The sequence below is a fragment of the Bactrocera oleae genome, chromosome 2, assembly GCF_042242935.1.
Source record: "Bactrocera oleae isolate idBacOlea1 chromosome 2, idBacOlea1, whole genome shotgun sequence".
NCBI classification, from domain to species: Eukaryota; Metazoa; Arthropoda; class Insecta; order Diptera; family Tephritidae; genus Bactrocera; species Bactrocera oleae.
In genome coordinates this window covers 32,566,168-32,586,212 of record NC_091536.1, presented here as the reverse complement: position 1 = coordinate 32,586,212, position 20,045 = coordinate 32,566,168, and the positions used below count along the sequence as shown (strand labels likewise).

At 34.0% G+C, this 20,045-nt stretch overlaps 3 pseudogenes; 2 read left to right on the top strand and 1 right to left on the bottom strand.

Annotated features, from left to right (window-relative positions):
- The first annotated feature begins 350 nt into the window (after positions 1-350).
- Positions 351-849, top strand: LOC118681448 (cytochrome c oxidase subunit 1-like; annotated as a pseudogene).
- A 5,560-nt stretch (positions 850-6,409) lies between these two features.
- On the bottom strand, positions 6,410-8,808 carry LOC138855845 (NADH-ubiquinone oxidoreductase chain 2-like; annotated as a pseudogene).
- A 3,056-nt stretch (positions 8,809-11,864) lies between these two features.
- Positions 11,865-12,906, top strand: LOC138855833 (NADH-ubiquinone oxidoreductase chain 1-like; annotated as a pseudogene).
- The last annotated feature ends 7,139 nt before the right edge of the window (positions 12,907-20,045 follow it).

Here is a 20,045-nt window from a genome sequence, read left to right as displayed (position 1 = left end):
TGTCTTAACATTGCCATTTTCATCTTTTTGAGGGTGGCGCGACACTTAAGAAGCACCTCATCCTCATCTGCTCTCATCTTCACGATAAACTCCTGCCTTGGAGAGCTGGGTTCATTTCGCGAGCCGGCTAGTTTGTTTATTTGGTGTTTATCTAGTTTGTTTTAAGTTAATCAAACTAACAGCCTTCAAAGCTATAAATATAAGTTTAATCTTTTAAGCCTTAGTAAATTTTTTCTCCTTTGGAATTGCATTATATCATTATTGACTATAAGGCCATGATTTAAAAGAATAAATTATTATAGATAGATTTACAGTCTATCGCCTAAACTTCAGCCATTTCATCGCCATAATGGCTATTTTCAACAAATCACAAAAATATTGGAACTTTATACTCCATTTTCGGAGCCTAAGCAGGAATAGTCGGTACATCCCTTAGAATTTTAGTTCGAGCAGAATTACCGCTCTCTTACCTTATTTTAAGTCTGCAGTATAGTAGAAAACGGAGCCGGTAGAGATTGAACTGTATACCCACCTCTATCATCTATTATTGCTCATGAAGGAGCATCTGTCGATTTAGCTATCTTTTCACTCCATTTGGCAGGTATCTCTTCAATCTTAGGAGCCGTAAATTTTATTACAACAGTAATTACTATGCGATCAACAGGAATTACATTTGATCGAATACCTTTATTTGTTTGAGCAGTCGTACTAACAGCTCTACTACTTTTATTACCACTTCCTGTCTTAGCGGGAGCCATCACAATACTTTTAACAGACCGAAATCTAAATACTTGCTTTTTCGATCCAGCAGGTGAAATAGACCCCATTCTTTACCAACATTTATTTTGATTTTTAAAAAATGTAATTCTGAGTAACTATGTTCGGCTGGAGGAGTATTTTGAAGTCATTCAATTGATGAACTAAGTTGTATAGGGTAAATTACTTGTCGTTGTGTTACTAGTCTTTCTCAAATAATAAATAAGAAAAATAGAATTCCCAATAAAGAGATAGACGAACCAATTGTGGATACTACATTTCATGTTGTATAAGCATTTGGATAGTCTGAATATCGGCGAGGCATTCCAGCTAGACCTAAGAAGTGTTGGGGAAAGAATGTTAAGTTTACACCAATAAATATAATAATAAATTGACTTTTTAATCATTTAGGGTTTAAAGTTAGTCCAGTAAATAGAGGGTATCAGTGTACAAATTCGGCTATGATTGCAAATACCGCTCCTATAGATAGTACATAGTGAAAGTGGGCTACGACATAATAAGTGTCATGTAGAATGATGTCTACAGAAGAAGTAGCAAGTACAACTCCTGTTAATCCTCCTACTGTAAATATGAATACAAATCCTAAGGCTCATAATATGGCTGGGGAATAGTTTAATTGTGTACCATGAAGAGTGGCTCATCAACTAAAAATTTTAATGCCTGTGGGTACAGCAATAATTATTGTGGCCGAAGTAAAATAGGCTCGAGTGTCAACGTCCATCCCTACTGTGAATATATGATGGGCTCATAGAATAAATCCTAGGAGTCCAATTGCTATTATAGCGTAAATTATTCCTAGGGATCCGAAGGTTTCCTTTTTACCGGACTCTTGACTGATAATGTGAGAAATTATACCAAATCCAGGGAGAATTGAAATGTAAACTTGAGGGTGACCAAAAAATCAAAATAAGTGTTGACCAAGGTTAGGGTCTCCTTCACCCCCTAGATCGAAGAAGAAAGTATTTAGATTTCGGTCTGTTAAAAGTATTGTGATAGCTCCCGCTAAAACAGGTAAGGATAATAAAAACAATAGGGCTGTTAATACTACTGCTCAAACAAATAAAGAAATTCGATCAAACGAGATTCCTGTTGATCGTATATTAATTACTGTTGTAATAAAATTTACAGCTCCCAAAATTGAGGAAATAGCTGCTAGGTGGAGTGAAATAGCTAGCTAGTTAGGTAGGTAGGTAGGTAAAGTGGCTGTCACTCGACACACTTAGGCCTTTAGGAGGCCCATTGTGATACCACTGGGACTGTGATCCCCTCACTCTATTGGCTCCTCTCTGAACCACCCCGTACTTTTGATGAACTTTATCAGTGAGACAAGTTTTATCTGTGCAACCTCCGAGACGTCATCAAGAAACCCACGACCGATGGTTGCGATCCTTTTCCTATATAGTGCTGCGCAATCGCAGAGAAGATGTTTAATGGTCTCCTCCTCTTCGACTTCCTAACAGCTTTTACAATAGTCGTTATATGGCGTGCCAAGTCTACTTGCATGTCTGCCTATTAGACAGTGGCATGTTAGTACTCCTACGAGAGTTCTTATATCATTCCTCTTGAATTTTAACAGTCGGCATGTGCGGCTCATATTCCATTCTTGTCACGTTTGCCTGCTAGTTGAGCAGGTCAGGGATTGATTCCACTGACACTCGGCTATATTAATGACATGTTTGTCGATTAGGTATCTACAAGTAGCCAGAGGCATATATTTTGGCTAGTTCATCTGCTACGCAGTTCCCAGGGATGTCACTGTGTCCTGGGACCTATTGCAGATTTAACGTGAAATAGGATGACAGATCCGCTAGAAGATCATGGCAATCTTTCACTGTCTTCGACGAAATCCTATGAGACATCAGAGATTTCAAAGCCGCTTGGCTGTCTGTATATATAAATACACTTCTTGTTGTGATTACAGTTCTTGTTAGTTCAAGAAGGCTTTCTTCAATTGCATTGACCTCCGCTTGGAAGACACTGCAGTGGTCTGGTAACCGGAAGGCGATTTTGGTATCTAGTTTGGCCGAGAAGACACCGCCGCCTTCTCGGTTATCCAGTTTGGAACCATCCGTATAGAAGCTTATCCCTGCTTCCTTGTTCACTACGTCCCTTTCCCACTCCTTTCTGGAGGGGAAGGCAATATTGAGGACCGGATTTAGGTTCAGCTCCATAGGATTGCGAAAATCCGTAGTTATGGGAAGTAACGGGAACTTTCTAAGTATCATAGAATGCCCCTTGTTGCTGGCGACTAGTAGGGAGGATTACAGATCTGTTGGCAGCAAGTGTAAAATTATGTTGAGTGCCTGGCTTGGCGTAGTTCTGAGAGCTCCACTGATGCAAATCCTAGCTGCTCTTTGTATACTTTCCATGCTTCTAATCGCATATTTCTTTTCTGTAATTGGCTACCATACTACTATACCGTAGGTCATGATCGGCCTTACAATTGCTGTGTACAGCCAGTGAGCCACCCGAGGTGTCAGTCTCCACCTGGGCCCCACCATTCTTTTACATGTGTAAAGCGCTGTAGCTGCTTTCTTTACCCTCGCTTCCAAGTTTTGTTTCCAAGAAAGCTTCCTGTCTAAAATTAGTCCCAAGTAGCTTGCTTTATCTCCTACCGTTAGCCTGGTGCCATTTAAAAATGGCGGCGTGATTTCTGGAGTACTGTGTTTCTTAGTGGACAATACTAGTTCTGTCTTGCTAGCATTTAAATTCAGTCCGCATGAAACGCCCCTCGATTAATATCGTTTAATATTGTCTGCATAAGGCTAGCGAGGGTGTTCGGGAACTTGCCCCTAACCGAGACTGCCACATCATCAGTGTAGGCCACAACATGTACCCCATTCTTTTCTAGTTCCACAAGCATTTTATTCATTGTCAGGATCCAGAGAAGTGGGGATAACACGCCTCCTTGGGGTGTACCCCTTCGGACAGATCTGTGCATCGTTGAAGCTCCCAGCGTTGAAATAATTGACCTGCCCAAGAGCATCTGTTCAATTAACTTCCGGAGAGGCTCAGATATGCCCAGATCTTTGAGCGCGCTCAATATGGCTTTCGGCTGGATGTTGTTGAATGCACCTTCTATGTCTAGGAAGGCTACGAGGATGTATTCTTTTATTTCTAGAGACTTTTCAATCTCTGCTACCACTGAGCTTAATGCCGTTTCTGTAGATCTACCCTTCGAGTACGCATGCTGGGAAACCGTCATTTTTCTTGGGTTTAGTATGTCCTTTACATGTATTTATATTAGTCTCTCCATCGTTTTTAATAGAATTGATGAAAGGCTAATTGGTCTAAAATATTTTGGATTAATGTGTGAGCTTTTGCCAGCCTTTGGTATATATATCACCTGAACTTCACTCCATATCGAGGGAACATAGTTTAATTTCAATGCCCCTCTGAACATGGTTGTTAACCAGTTTATTGGGTAGCTCAGGGACTGCTGTAAATGAGCCGGGAATAAACCGTCTGGTCCCGGCGTTTTATAAGGCTTGAAGCTGCCTATTGCCCAATAAACATTGCCATCTGACACTATGTCTAGCGGAGGGGACTCTGAGCCTACTTCACTCTCCATTATATGCTCCCCTATGAGGTTCTCGGAGCTGTCTGGGAAGTTAGTATCCATTAGTAGGCCCATAGTCTCTTTACTGGATACCGTCCAGCTGTGATCTGGCTTCTGAAGGTATCCGATGCTATGTTTCGACTGTGTCATTATCTTTCTCAGTCGAGACACTTCTGCCGTATTTTCGATGTCATTACAAAAAGATTTCCACGAATTTCTTTTTGCTTTTCTTACCTCCTTTTTGTATGTCCGAAGGTGGTTATGATAGTTGGGATCACTCTGTATCTTCCTGAGATAATTTGGCAAAATTGAATTGCTTCCTGCAAATTTTCTGCATGTTCTTAAATATTGGAGACCATCAAGGAGGTCTAATTCTTCCCCTACTGTACGTTAATGGACAAGATACCTCTAGTGCTTGACGACAAGAATCTGTGAAGCGTTTAACGAGGATGTCTAGGTCCTCTTTCTTTTCCGGTTTAAATGGTGGAATCATGGGAATACGCTTTTTTAGCTCCTGCATGTGCATCTGCCAGTTCGTTTTCCTATGATTCCTAAATTTCTCTTCCCTAACTACATTTTCTTCAATTATACACTCAATGTAGCCGTGATCTGAGAAGGAGTGTTCCTCCAATACCCTCCAATGTGTTATTTTATCCACCAGTTCTTCCGATACCAGTGTTATATCTAATACTTCCTGTCGGTTTCTGGTTATAAATGTTGGCGTACTACCTTTATTACATAACAAAAGTTTACTTCCTATTAAATAATTAAAGAGCAACTCACCCCTTTCATTAATATCCGTGCTTCCCCATAGTGTATGGTGCGCATTGGAGTCGCACCCAAGTATAATCGAACACTTGGATGCTACGGTGTCTCGTACCAGCTCTTTGAACAGCTGCGATGGTACTGCTACCTCGTCGTACGGCATGTAGCATGATGCCAGCCGGTATTTATTTTTACCCGTCTCCCAGCTTACCACTGTAGTGTCGTTACTACTGTAACTGTGTAATAAAAAGACATTAAGCTTTTTGCTAGCCAATATACATGTCCTAGGCTTACCTACACAACCATTCGCGTATAGAATATATCCTGGTGTCCTCAGACCGCAAATACGCCCTCCACTAACCCATGGCTCCTGAATGAGGACAAAGTCAGGCCGTTCTTCTGCCATGCGGTTAACTTGGGCAAGAGACGCTAGTTTGCTGTGGTGTAGATTAATTTGGAGAAGACGCATTAGTTATTGTCTTCTCTGCATCATCATGAGAGTCGCTTAAAAGCTCACTCTCAGTGTAAAGCTTAGAGAGTCTGTCCGCAAGCTCAGACCCCGAAGTACACTCACCTTGATCTGTGATCTCTGCGTGGTTCGAGGACTCCACTAGATCTTCCTTGACTTCGCACTCCGATTCCGATACCAAGTATTCACCTGCATCGGCGTCTGACTTGTAGGTCATGACCTTTACTTTTTTGAATCCGTAGTTGATTTCTCCGCCACTTTTCGCTAGCGGTTCTACAGATGAAAAAAAAGCTAAATCAACAGATGCTCCTCCGTGAGCAATAATGGATGACAGGGGTGGATCACTCTGTACCAGATCCGTGTTCTACTATGCTGCTGACTAATAATAGGGTAAGAGAGGGAGGTAATATCCAGAAGATTATGTTATTTATTCGGGGGAATGCTATATAAGTGGCTCCGAACATTAAAGTGACTAATCAATTTAAGAATCATCCAATTATAATAGGTATAACTATGCAGAAAATTATTACGAAAGCATGAGCAGTTACAATAACATGATAAATTTGATCGTCTCCGATCAGTGCTCCAGGATGACCTAATTCTGCTTGGACTAAAATTCTAAGGGATGTACCGACTATTTCTGCTCAAGCACCGAAAATGAAGTATAAGGTTCCAATATCTTTGTAATTTGTTGAAAATAGACATTGTTGCGATTAAATGGCTGCAGTTTGGGCAATAGACTGTAAATCTATCTATAAGAACTTATTCTTTTTAGTCATGGCCTTATAGTCAATAATGATATTAGACTGCAATTCTAAAGGAGTAAGAATTTACTAAGGCTTAAAAGATTAAACTTATATTTATAGCTTTGAAGGCTATTAGTTTGATTAACTTAAGGCCTTACTATAAAATTATAAGAATAAATAAATTATAGATACTAGCATTAAATTGAATGTGGAGATAAAATATAGAATAATTATAGTTTTAAAAGAAATGCTATTAATCTTTATGTCAATAGATCAATTGTTTTCGTAGTAATTAAGTATAAAAGCTGCGAAGCATAATCGAAAATAAAAAGATAATGTGATTAATGTTATCACTGTTATCACTGTTATAACTTTTTTGTATTAGAGTATATTGATTTTTTAATACTAATAGTTGGATAACTAATGTAAAAATCCGATAAAAGGTGGGAGCCCTCCAAAAGATAATAAATTTAACAATAAGATGAATTTTAAAATTTTAGAATTGAAGAATGAACTAAATAATTGATTAATGTGGAATATCTTAAAATTTTTGAATATTAAAATTAAACTGAAGTATTAGAATGTGTAGAATGAAAAGTATATAAGTCATATTGATTCATTTGCTTGTATAGCTGCTAGCATTCATCCTAAATGGTTAATTGATGAAAAGGCCATGCATTTTCATAGGGAAGTTTGGTTGAGCCCTCCTAATGAACCAATAATTTTTGAAGTAATAATTACGAATACAATAAAGTTGGTTGGTGTAATATAAGAAATTAATATAAGAGGTGCGATTTTTTGCCATGTTATTAAAGTTAATACATTTATTCAGGAGATCCCTTCTATTACATTAGAGAATCAGAAATGAAAGGGTGCTGCACCTCTTTTTAAAAATAATGCTGAGGTAATTATTAAGTCACTATAGATGGAGCTATCTTGTGTAATTGGTTGATTATTTAAATATCTTATTATAATAGCGAATAATAATACAGCTGAAGCTATGGTTTGAATTAAAAAGTACTTTAATGAGGCTTCTGTAGATATTAAATTATTATTATTTTATAGGGGGATAAATACTGATAAATTAATTTCTAATCCTATTCAAGCACCTAACCAAGAATTAGACGATACAGTAATTATAGTTCCTGTTCTTAGGATACAACAAAATATAATTTTAGCTGAATTACTAAAAATTAAAAATAAAAGGATTACAACCTTAATAAATGGGGTATGAACCCAGTAACTTAATTAGCTTATCTTTATACTCTCGCAACCTGTTGCTACAGAGTATAATAGTTTTGTTCACCTAACGGTTGTTTGTATCACCGAAAACTAATCGAGTTAGATATAGGGTTATGTATATATAAATGATCACGATGAAGAGATCGAGTTGAAATCTGGGTGACTGTCTGTCCGTCCGTCCGTCCGTCTGTCCGTCCGTCTGTCCGTGCAAGCACTTGAGTAAAAATTGAGATATCTTTATGAAACTTGGTAGACATGTTTCTTGGTACCGTGAGACGGTTGGTATTGCAGATGGGCGTAATCGGACCACTGCCACGCCCACAAAACGCCATTAATCAAAAACAAATAACTTGCCATAACTAAGCTCCGCAATAAGATACAAACTGTTATTTGGTACACAGGATCACATTAGGGAGGGGCATCTGCAGTTAAAACTTTTTTTTAAAAAGTGGGCGTGGCCCCGCCTCTAATAGGTTTAATGTGCATATCTCCTAAACCGCTAATGCTATAATAACAAAATTCACTAGAAGCAAATGTTTTTAGCACTTCTATTGACGATGTGAAAATAGTTGAAATCGGGTTCAACTCCGCCCACTCCCCATATAACGGTACTGTTAAAAACTACTAAAAGCGTGATAAATCAAGCACTAAACACGCCAGAGACATTAAATTTTATCTCTGAGATGATATAAATTGGCTTTATAGGAACCGCGTTCAAAATTAGTCAGTGGGCGTGGCACCGCCCACTTTTAGGTGAAAACCCATATCTTGAGATCTGCTCAACCGATTTCAACCAAATTCGGTGCATAACGTTCTTTTCATGTTTCTATGTCATAGTGCGAAAATGGGCGAAATCGAACTACAACCACGCTTACTTCCCATGTAACACCATTTTCAATTCCATCTGATTCTTTCACTTTCCACTATGCAAATCAGGTAACAATGATTATATCGGGGTAAAACTTTGCGTGAATAATGCAATTAAAGTATGCCACCTTGCGGCCAAAAATTGTCTAAATCGAACCAAAACTGTTCAAACCCCTAAGTACTAAATATATGGACCCCATTGCCTATAGTTGACCTTCTACCGAAAATATCAGTCAATCCACAAAGAAATCTCAAACGAGTATACCATTTGACTTTGCGAGAGTATAAAATGTTCGGTTACATCCGAACTTAGCCCTTCCTTACTTGTTTTAAGTTGTTATTGATATATTTTGGTGTACGATGCACAAAAGTTTTTGATACATTTAGAAATAGTTTAATTCTATTAAATATAATGAATGTAATATTATTACATAATTTACCCTATCAAGGTAACCCTTTTTATCAGGCAATCATTGAATGAAATTAACTTATTTCATTTAAAATAGGCTAATTTCATCTAGTTTTTTTTATACTTAATTATATAGTGTGTATATTATTTAATTTTTTTAAGACTTATATGATTTACGTAAATAAAAAAAGTAAATTAAACAAAAATGGTAATAAATTAACTAACTTATAATTTGAAATTCCAATATAGACATTTCCGAGAGTTAAAAGACCAACTACATATAAATAGATATATGAATACAATATATTTATTTTTAGCATTGATCTATAGAAATTTTTATAATGTAAGATTATATGATATACTAATAAATTGATAATATTTTAATACATCTATGAATCTTAAACTTTTTTTATATGACTATAGATATCTATTAATTAATTAAATATTTATATGTATATATATATCTATTAATCTTAACTTGGTATATCGTCTATTTATCTTTAATAAAATAGAAATAAAAATTTTAAATTGATTAAAAGTAAATACTTTAATTAGTATATTTATAAATAATTTTAATATTTTTTAAATGTATTATTAATAAAAAAAACTAGATGAAACTGTTATATTAATTAAATTCCTATTAATTCATTTTAATTATTTCAATTATTATTTATATTTTTTTTTATAATTTATAAGTAATTAATTATTATTATTGTTTAGTTATAATTTATTAAATTAATTTATGTATAAATTGGAAAATTAAGTTTATTTAAAATAGGCTAATTTCATCTAGTTTGTCTCAATGAAAAACGGTATTTAACTTGGGGGGTGATTACTAACGCGGGAAAAACTACTAACTTTTTTATATGTTAATATTTAAATTTTATATTTGTATTGATTAATAATTGTTATTTAAGTGTATTAGTAATTTGTGTAAAAATTATATCTGCAATTTAATTTTTTAACATTAAAGTTTTTTTTTGGCTTTAAGTTTTATTATAGATTTATTTTATATGTAAGTTTTTGCGTATATTTTTATTTATTTTAATAGTAATTAAATTTTATTTATAACCTCAGTAAATAATATTATTAATCAAGGGAACTTGGAAATAGTAATTTCATCTAGTATTGGCTAATTTGTGCCAGCAGTGGGGTTACAAAAATAATGCAAATAAAATAAGTTTAGTGTGAGTTAAAATGTATTGTTTTAAAATAATATTATGTTTATTAGGTGACATTTTAAATTCAAGAATTTTTGTGGCAATATTTGAAGCTTGTAAATTTTAATTATAAACTAGGATTAGATACCCTATTATTTAAAATGTAATTGTAAACACTAAAGTAGTAGTAGTTATGTTCTTGAAACTTAAAAAATTTGGCGATATTTTAGTCTATTCAGAGGAACTTGTCCTGTAATTGATAATCCACGATGAACCTCGCTTGAATTTATTTTTCAGTTTATATACCGTCGTTATCAGAAAATTTTTTTAGAATAATAATTTTGTATAATTTTTATAAGAATGTATATCAGATCAAGATGTAGCTTATGTTTAAGTAGAGATGGGTTACAATAAATTTATTTAGATGGATCTAATTTTAAAATATTTTAGTGAAAGTGGATTTGATAGTAAAATTTTAAAGATTATTAGTTTGATTTTAGATCTAGAATATGCACACATCACCCGTCGCTCTTTTTATTAAGGCAAGATGAGTCGTAACATAGTAGATGTACCGAAAGGTATATATAGAATGACAATTTAAAGCTTACTTAGTAAAGCATTTCATTTACATTGAAAAGATTTTTGTGCAAATCAATATAAATTGAATTAATATTTATTTATAAATTTTTTTTAGTTTTATGATTAAGTATTAAAAAAATTTTATAATTTATTGTTCTAGTAATTTTTAATGAAAAAGTAATATTTATAATAGTTGATTAGTATTGTGAAAGGTGGTTGAAATAATTTGGAAAATTTTTGTAATAAAAGAAAATTTGATTTATTGTACGTTGTGTATCAGGGTTTATTAAATAATTAATAGTAATTTATTAATATCGATTTTATAAGAGTTAATAATTTATTAAAGTTAATGTGTCGAAATTATTTTAAATATATTATTAGAAATGAAATGTTATTCGTTTATAAAGGTATCTAGTTTTTTTAGAAATATTTTAATTTACAAATTTTTGATTTTTTAGTTACTTAATTAACTAATGAATTTATTAATTTGAATATCTTAGGGGATAAGCTTTAAGATAAATTTTTAAAAATTAATAATAGTAATATAAAATGTATGCTTAGAATTAGCAATCATTAAATAGTTTGTTATAAATTATTTTATATTTATATTATTTATTATATTTTAATTTATTTATAAATTTTTTTTATTAATAATATCTAAAAAGGAATTATGGTAGAATTAGTATATTTATTTTGTTTAAATAATTTTTTAGGATACGTTTATATAAAGAACTCGGCAAATTTTTCACCCACCTGTTTATCAAAAGCATGTCTTTTTGAGTTATTTTTAAAGTCTGACCTGCCCACTAAAATTGTTTAAATGGCGGCAGTATTCTAACTGTGCAAAGGGAGCATAATCATTAGTCTTTTAATTGAAGTCTGGTATGAACGGTTGGACGACTTATAAGCTGTTTCATATAAATTTATAATAGAATTTTATATTTTAGTCAAAAGGCTGAAATATAATTAAAATACAATAAGACCCTATAAATCTTTATATTTTATATTATTTAAATTTTTTGGAATTGGTTTATTTTTATAGTATAAAATATTTTGTTGGGGTGATATTAAAATTTAATGAACTTTTATTATTTTTTAAATCATTAATATATGAGAGATTGATCCATTAATAGTGATTATATTATATGATAAAGTTACTTGAGTGATAACAGCGTAATTTTTTTGGAGAGTTCATATCGATAAAAAAGTTTGCGACCTCGATGTTGGATTAAGATATAATTTTAGGTGTAGCCGCTTAAATGTTAAATCTGTTCAACTTTTAATTTCTTACATGATCTCAGTTCAGACCGGCGTAAGCCAGGTTGGTTTCTATCTTTAATTTTTGATAATATCTTAGTACGAAAGGACCAGATATTAAAATAATGATTTTTATTTGCAGAATATGATTAATTACTAGTTTGGCAGATTAGTGCAATAAATTTAGAATTTATTTATGTAATTTATATTACAAATAGTACTTGTTTTTAAAATAATTTATTTTATCAGTTATTGGTAGTTTAACTTTAGTAATTTGTGTTTTAGTAAGAGTAGCTCTTTTGACTATTTTAGAGCGAAGGGTCCTAATAAGGTTGGGCTAATAGGGATTCCTCAACCTTTTTGTGATGCAATTAAGCTATTTTAGGGTTATTATTTTTTTTGTGTTATACTAGTTTAGGTGTTTATACTGTTATAATTGCTGGTTGATCATCAATTTCTAATTATGCTTTATTAGGCGGATTGCGGGCGGTTGCACAAACAATTTCAGATTCGGTTAGATTGGCATTGGTTTTATTTTCCTTTGGAAGAATTGGAAGATATAATATTAAAATTTTTTTTTATTATAAACAAATTTATTTGCTGTTTAGTAATTTTGTTTCCTATTGGGTTGGTTTGGTTTTGTATTTGTTTGGCTGAAACTAATCGCACTCCTTATGATTTTGCGGAATGAGAATCTGAATTAGTTTCTGGACTTAATGTTGAATATAGAAGAGGAGGATTTACATTAATTTTTATGGCTGAGTATGCTAGAATTTTATTTATAAGCATATGACTTTGTGTTGTTTTTGTTTAATATTATATTTTATGTTAAATTAACTTTTATTTATTTTATGTTTATTTGAGCTAGGAGGACTTTACCTCGGTTTCGTTATGATAAGTTGATATATTTAGCTTGAAAGAGCTTTTTACCTTTTTCATTGAATTTTTTATTATTTATTATTGGGGTTAAGTTGTTATTGATTAACTATATGTGGTTAATAGTATTTGGTAAAGTCAATAGAAAGGCTAATTTCTATCTTGTGATTTCGATACACATGCTTGTTCAAGCTCATTGACTAGTTAATTATATGATTGATAATATATTGTAGTATAGAAAATAAATGACAGTTAGAATTTGTCCTACTAGAACATATGGTTCTTCTACTGGGCGCGCACCAATTCATGTTAGTATAATTACTGTAACTACTATAGTTCAAAATAAAATTTTATTAATTGGGTAAAATTGAATCCCTCGGAATTTTCTTAAGTGGTAGAACGGAAGAATAGCTAAAATGGCAATTGATAATACTAGAGCAATTAACCCTCCTAGTTTATTGGGGATTGATCGTAAGATAGCGTAAGCAAATAGGAAGTACCATTCTGGCTGAATGTGAAGTGGGGTAACTAAAGGATTAGCTGGAATGAAATTATCTGCGTCTACTAATAAATATGTGTTAATTAATGCTCAAAGAATTAAAGATGTAATTATAATTACAAATCCTACAATATCCCTGTATGAAAAGTAAGGGTGGAAGGGGATTTTATCAATATTAGAATTTAATCCAATTGGGTTATTAGAACCAGTTTGATGGAGGAATAAAAGATGAATTAGTGTTATTGCTAGACAAATAAATAGTAAGATGAAGTGGAATGTGAAGAATCGTGTTAGGGTGGCGTTAAAATTAAAATAAAATTAGTAATTACTGTTGCTCCTCAGAAAGATATTTGTCCTCAGGGTAATACGTATCCTATAAAGGCTGTTGCTATTACTAAGAATAAAATTAGGACTCCAACTAATCATGTTGGGGTGAATAGATATGATCCGTAGTAAATCCCACGGCCAATGTGTAAGTAAATGCAAATAATCCGATTCAACCCATTTGTGATACAAAAACATACTATTATCGAGAGTTTTACTTATTTAGTTATTTTATTACATGAATTTCAATAATAAAAAATAATAAGTTGACCGATATTTTCAGTAAAAAGTCAACCATAGGCACTGGGATCCACGTATTCAGCAACTAGGGGCTTGAACAGTTTTTGTCTCGTTTTAGCTAATTTTTGGTCACAAGGTGGCATACTTAAAACGCATTATTCACACAAAGTTTTACCCCGATACAATCATTGTTGTTTGATTTGCATAGTGGAAAGTGAAAGAATCAGATGGAATTCAAAATTGTGTTATAGCAGATCCCGCGATATGGGTTTTCACCTAAAAGTGGGCGCTGTATAATTTTAAAAGCGGTTCCTATAAAGTCATCTCATACCATCCCAGAGATGCAACTTAATGTCTCTGGCGTGTTTAGTGCTTAATTTATCGCGCTTGTAGTAATTTTTAACACTGTCGTTATATGAGGAGTGGGCGGGGTTGTCACCCGAGTTCACCCCTTTTCACACTGTCGATAGAAGTGCTAAAAGCATTTTTTCTAAGTGAATTTTGTTATTATAGCTTGAGCGGCTTAGGAGATATGCACATTAAACCTGTTAGAAGGCGGGACCACGCCCAATTTATGAAAAGTATTTAAAATCATTATGCCCCTCCCTAGTGTGATCCTGTATGTCAAATAACAGTCTTGTATCTTATTGTGGAGCTTAGTTATATCAATTTATGTGTTTTTGATTAATGGCGTTTTGTGCGCGTGACAGTGGTCCTATTACGCTCATATGCAATACCAACCGTCTTCCAAGTTTCATAAAGTTATCTCAATTTTTACTCAATTTACAACTTGCACAGACGCACGGACGGACAGACAGTAACCCGGATTTCAAATCGTCTCTTCATTCTGAACATTTATATATATATAACCCTATATCTTACTCGATTAGTTTTAGGTGATACAAACAACCGTTAGGTGAACAAAACAATTATACATTGTAGGAACATGTTGCGAGAGTATAAAAACGCGCTCAATACCATCGATCAACCACCGTATTTACCGGACTTGGTCCCATGCGACTATTACAGAAGTTACCCCGTTTCGACTCGATTGAGGCCGTAAAATAAAATTCGCAGAGGGAACTGAAGACGATTCCCGACAGTACCGACAAAATAAATATTGATTAAGATTAAACATTTTTCGTTTTATTTACAATTTACGAAAACTTTCTGGTCACAACGTAAAGTGTTGGTGTTCTCGGTAGTGAATGGTATTGTGGTGGTGTGTGGTGGTGTGTCCTACGATAGTGGGAGGCTTGGCTCATTTAGCCAATGTTATTGTTCCATAAAATACCAACTTTGCACATATTGTTTTTATATTAGTTGATACGTTAACACAGGTTTATTTAATTATTATTTATACATAAAATTCCAGTAAAATAAGAAATTTTAATCATTATATTATCATTATATTATCAATACATTTTCTTTTTCCTTGTAAACTGGTTTTTATATTTTCTGACATCCCCATCTTCTGTTTTTAACAATCTTACTTGCTTATATGGATTACATATCTTAACTAATCGTTTTTTTTTGGCATTTTCCGCATTTGTATTTATTAATGTTTTTAATTCGTTTTCTTTGATTATTTGGGGATAATTTTTTGGTGACTCTTTTTAAAAAAATTTATATATTGTATGGAATTTCTCCTGTAGTCGAGTGAATAATTGCATCATTATAAGTATATATTGCTAGTTCTATTTGTAAGTAATTCATTTCTCTACCTTCCGATGTATGCACAATATTATTCTTAATATTCCATTGAGCGTCTTTTGAAGTCATCATCCCTGATACCTGTTTTGCCTGTTGTTATTTAATTTTTATATTCATTTGATCAGACCATCGTTTGTGTTAATTAAGTCCTAATCTTGGTGAATTTTCATATTTTTAGGAAGTCCCATAATATTAAATATTTTTAATAGCTCACTTTTCTACTCAATCCAGTTAGTTTAGTGCCTTCGTCTTTTTTTTTCTCCTTTTTACCAGCATTGCATTGGCATTTGGCGCGCCGTATTCGACGTGATCGGCCCGAATATCACGAAGATGGAAGTTATTATTTGACCAAAAAAGACATTTTAACAATCAACCACTCCCCGTATTCACCTGATATGGCACCGTGCGACTTCTACCTTTTCGAAAAAATGCATTTGCCGATGAAAGGAAAGCGTTATGCAGACGTGGAGGCCATTCAAAAGGCTTGCACTGGCATACTGGCGGCCATACCGGGCAACGAGCTAAAACACTCGTTCGACATGCTTTTGGATCGTGCAAAAAGCTGTATTAAAGCGGAAGAAGACTATTTTGAATAAAATTAATTGATTTTGCCGATAAAACCATTTGTTCTGTCTTTTTTAAAAAGTCCTGTTTACTTTGGAATGCACCTTGTACTAGCTTACCTTTGTGTATTCAAATACACCAATTAACAAACATAAAAAAAAAATTTAAGTATATTCTTGCACATTTCTCCAGCAATACCCTTATGTTAAAAAAAAAAAAACAATTAGCAGGATTGTATAAACTAAGTTAGCAAAGGCACAAGTACATATCAAAATTATAAAATATAAACAATTACATAAACACAAAAAAAGAAGAAAACTTCAAACATACATAAATGTATGTTTACTTAATGCATATTATATACCTACATACATATATTCCTCTTATACATATATACAACCGTATATACAAAACATTAACAAACTGCATAATAAACATAGAACATTGCTAACTTATTACAAATTGACAAACATACTATATTCAAAGTACATACGGGAGAATAACATAACATTCACTTCGCTTTCGCGCTCTCTACTTAACATCAATATTATCAAACGGCGATAAAACAATGATAAACGAATTTATTAAAAGTTAAAATTATTAAAAACCAAATACAAAAAAAAAAAATTTCGAACAACATACTTACATACATATGTTACATATATTGGTATATACAATTTTACATATTTTCAAAGTCCTCATAGGCAATTATACAACAATACCCCTTGTAACAAACAAGCAGGATTGCAAATGGTTAATGGCGACAAAAGTCAAACTACACAGGAGCTACACGCCCAAAACAGGTTGCCAAATTCATTTCTGAGAGTGACAGATTAACGCGATACTGCACTCGATTTTCATCTTCACCGATTCAAGACATCTCTGAATCGTTATTGGAAATAAAAAAACAAAATATTGACAATTTTTGGACTCGTCTCCAAACGGCTCATGACGCCATAGTAGATCATGACAATTCAGATCTACCACACGATTTTAAATCATCGGCTTACGCACTATACGAAAACTGCTTAGACCAGTACGAAGAAACAAAAGCTATGATTTCTGATCAATTAAAGCTAATAAAAGCGATTGCACCTACTCCACATCCGAGAGTAGAGCTGCCACAAATTCTAAGTCAAGAGGCAAGTTCACGCATCCATCTCGAGCTGCCCGCATGTGACACAGAAATATTTTATGGAGGTTATGAAGAATGGACGTCCTTCCGGGACATGTTCACCGCCGTATATATCAACCATCCAAAATTATCAAAAGCTCAGAAATTGTATCACCTCCGATACAAAACAAAAGGTCAAGCAGGCGCAATAGTAAAACAGTTCGCACTAAATGACGACAATTTTAATTTGGCTTGGGAAGCTCTAACATCTAGATATGAAAACGAAAGAATATTGGTCGATAAACAAGTAACGACACTAATAAATTTGCTTAAGATTCAAAAAGAAACCAGTGAAGAATTTAAAAGACTACAATCCACTGTTTCAAACAGTTTGTCTGTTTTATCGACACAAAATATTCCCACAGACAGCTGGGACCCTATACTGGTAAATATATGCACCGCCACTTTACCAGAAAAATCGTTACTTTTATGGGAGCAATCGCTCTTATCACGAAAGAAATGCCCCACGTGGAAGCAAATGAATGACCTTCTAACTACCCAGTACGAAATCGCTGAAAGGGTAGATAAACAACTAATTTAAAAAAAAGTTGTTCAACACGACCTAAAAAGAAGTTTCAATAGACCCCAAGCTAGTAGCAAAAACACATTAAACAGAAGCTTTTACAAAATGCAATCGTTCACATCCGAACAAAATAAACATACGACATGCGAACTATGCACAAGAGGGCATAAATTACAACCTTGCGAGAAGTTTAAAAACTTAAAAGTTAACGAACGATATAATTTTGTCAGATCAAAAAAACTTTGTACAAATTGCTTGTCACACGTGCATACATATAAAAATTGCAAAAGCAAATTCAATTGCTTATATTGTCATAAAAGAAACCAGACAATGCTTCATTACAGCAAATCACCCCAAAGAAGCGCTTATACAAAAAGAACCACAGGTTTAGTTTCAACTGCAAATCCCGAAAACCAAAATTCCGAATATTGCCAAGAAGCACTATGCTGCTCAACGGCATTAAAAACTCAAACGCTACACAGCGAAAACCATAGTAGGGTACTACTACCCACAGCAGTGGTCTGCATCGAACACCGAGGAGAACTGTTTAAACTTAGGGCCTTAATAGACGAAAGATCACAACGATCCTGAATAGCGTCTAGGGCACAAAATAGGTTAAAACTGCCATCAAAACAATCGAATTTTAAAATTACGGGAATAGGCGGAAGAGTAGTCCAAAAATCAAATAAAATCTGCCCCATTACCCTAATATCCCCCCAAGCGTATAAGCACATTCACGCAAGCGCTATAGTCTTACCGCAACTTATAAATATGCTTCCAAGCAATCACACAAATAGCAAGCATTTGCAAAAGGTTTCACACCTGAAGCTAGCAGACCCCAACTGCAATACCCCCGCTCAAATAGATATAATAGTAGGCAGCGACCTTATACCGGAACTAATACTTGAAGGTGTTGAAAAAATTTCAACGACCCTTCTAGCCCAAAACACTATATTTGGTTGGATTCTAAGTGGCCTAGTTCCAAAACCAGTTTCCACATCAACAATTCAAGTTGACGAAAATACAAAAGAATACCTTAATTCACAATCAAGGAAATTTCGAGAGTTAGAAAATAGGCACCTCATATCAATTACAACCCTAGAAGATCAGTATTGTGAAGACTTCTACAAAGCCACAACTATTAGATCAAATAATGGCTGGTACGTTTCAGGATCAGTTTAAAAAAACACAAATATGTAACTTTTTGACCCCGCAGGAAGGCTCTTGCCAATAATGATACAAAAATCCTGATTCAAAATGCAAGGCGCGCTCCTACTTGCCAAATTAGTGCATACGCACTATCAAAATTGTTCCAAAAAGTGGAAAAATCTTCACATAACAAATTCTTCTGTAGTAGCTTACTTTTTCAAAAATATAAACCAATTTGAAAATAAAGTTAAGGGATCACCATACTTCCAATGTGATACAGTGACGCACCCAGATTTACAAAAAGCAAAGGTCGCACTTATCGCAACTATCTAAGCGATCATCATACGGGTAGTTTATGGGAAACACTTGTAAAAAATGTAAATCTCACTTCAAAAAAGTGAGCGAAAATCACAAATCTCACTCTCGCAAGATCCCTCTTCAAAGGTTTCAAAGGAGCATCCATTCTGGCCACACCTTAGCCAGGCGTGGAATCGCTATCCTTAATGATGCCGATGGAAAAAATACTATTTAAAGGACCTCAACAGGAGGCCAAAGAACGCCAAACCTTGGAGATGTGTGTCCTTACTAATATATATATGTATACGGAATATTCCGTACGATGTAAAAAAACAAAAAAGAAAAACAAATACCATGTGTTGTAAAATTAATAACAAATTCAAGTAGGTCAACATTGCTACTCCTACAAATCAATTAAATTGCTTACCGTAAGCACACCTAAATACATACTAAATAAGTTTTAAAACCAAAGCCGTTTTCAACGCTTACAGCATTATGCCACGCCCTAGGCTACTCCACCAGCAACACGGCGATTACGTGTAATACTAGGAAAAAAATTCGCCTAGCGGGCCCAGCATGATATAAGCCTCCCATACACATACACACCACTCTACTCGGAAAAAACTGGCGCACCCTAGTATAACCCACTACAATACACCACACTCATACATCACCACACGGGACCTCTCAACACATCACAGCATCGCGCCTGTACACCACCTCTGCAAACAAAAAAGATGGTCTCCGCAGCAGATACACCTCATTCGACAGAATAACGATCCTGCGCGCAACTCTACTCATCAGATTCGTTTTGCACACTGCGCCGCGCCAACACCCCAAATTCGATGACAGCAAT